The 1,769-nt window shown below is 30.0% G+C and overlaps 1 pseudogene; it reads left to right on the top strand.

Moving 5' to 3' along the window:
* The window catches only part of LOC108754148, an 8,780-nt pseudogene extending 7,016 nt beyond the window's left edge, over positions 1-1,764 (top strand).
* The last annotated feature ends 5 nt before the right edge of the window (positions 1,765-1,769 follow it).

Raw genomic sequence — 1,769 nt, 5'->3', positions numbered from 1 at the left:
TTTTCAAAATTTCTAAGTTTCCTTTATAAAATCTAAATATTACAATGACAAAAATAAATAAAATTAATTTTTTTAACTTAAAATCATCAAAGTACCGGTTATAGTTAAAGATCGCTTATTGGAACTTTCTTTTTCAGTTTATATTTTGTTTGAATGAATATCAATACTCGTTAAATATTCATAGCTTTTTGTGAATATATATTTTTTGAAAACACAAAATTTTGAATGAATATATGATTACATTTTTTTAACGTAAAAATTTTGAATAAATACAATTTGGAACTCAATTATCAATTTTTGTATTCATCGGGCATACTAATATCGCATAAACACATTCACATAAATTTCCGGATAACAATTTTGTAGCGATCAAAGTTTGTGTCTAACTCTAATTCTAAAAACTCGATTATGTTTGTTTATATTAACTATTAGTCTTTGGAGTACAATTTCGTAAGTGTAGTTTGCAAAGCTTTTATAGATACAAATAAATATTGTCATGACAGATGCCACACTAAAAAATGGTAAAGATCTTAATTTCTAAAATTTTTTTCTTTTCTCGTATATTTTCTCAAGCCACTCCAACCTAACCGACAGTTTCAGCAACAAAAAGGTTCACGTAATCAAAATTGACGAATATCAAGCATCAATTTTGATCACATGAGTCTACTTGTCGCTGAAATGGCTGGTTGAAGTAGTTCGTCAAAATGTATCTTTAAACTCCAATCTAAGATCATGCTACACAAGAGGTTTGTTCGCGTCGTATGCTCCAGTATGCTCCAATGTGCTTCTATAGTAGCTCCTACTCGCACTTCACAAGCGCGTTAGAGTAAATGCTATGGTAGGAGTATTTTAGAGCATGTTGGAGCATGCAACGCGAAACCAAAGGTTTACGAATAATTCTTAAACTGAAAATCTTAAAAATTTACACAGAAATATTATTAGACACTAAGATCACTTTGACCAAATATGGCCTCTTCACTGATTTGTGTTGAACATTTCTCGATCTATTTGCACTTAATATTATTAAAATTAAAAATTACATGTTTAATATTAGTCATGAAAAATTCTCTATTATCGTCTAAAATACCTTGAAAATTCAGAGAATTTAGAATTCTTTAATTTTAGAATTCGTTTCAAAATTTATTTTTTATAACAATCCTATATATATGCAATACGTTTTAACCTTAACTTGACTTTAATTGAAAAATTCATACCAGGTTAATTTTGTATGCATTTTTGTTTAACGACTTTTTCCTTTATTTCTGACATAGTCGACGAGTGATCTTAAGATACAAGTGGAGGGTCGATATATTCATGTGCACAAGGCTATCTTGAAAATCCGCTCTTTGTACTTCAAAACTATGTTTCAGCTCTATTGGGCGAAAACCAATCCGATGTAATTATTTAATAGAGGATCAGTATTATTTGTGTAAAAAACATTTGAAATTTTCTCGTTTTGACGACGTTTTTTTTTCCCGACAGTGTTATCAAGAATCAATTTTCTTATGTCGTCTACAAAGCCTTCCTGAAGTATCTATATACGGATGTGATCAATTTACCCTGCAAAAAAGTAGTAGGTAAATCGTGTTTCCTACAAGTTGTTATCAGCCTGAATACTCTCACGATTAAAGCAATATATTTTTTTTTCAGAACTTTTAGCCGTGGCTAAAAAATATCGTGAGAGCAGTCTCAAGAAGCATTGCATTCAGATGATAAACTAATAAATTACGATACAGGATGCCGCATACTGGTATAGCATCGCACTAGAA

This window comes from Trachymyrmex septentrionalis, unplaced genomic scaffold (assembly GCF_001594115.1).
Source record: "Trachymyrmex septentrionalis isolate Tsep2-gDNA-1 unplaced genomic scaffold, Tsep1.0 scaffold764, whole genome shotgun sequence".
Lineage (NCBI taxonomy): Eukaryota > Metazoa > Arthropoda > Insecta > Hymenoptera > Formicidae > Trachymyrmex > Trachymyrmex septentrionalis.
The sequence above is the reverse complement of the archived record's forward strand: the minus strand, read 5'-3'. Positions and strand labels throughout refer to the sequence as shown.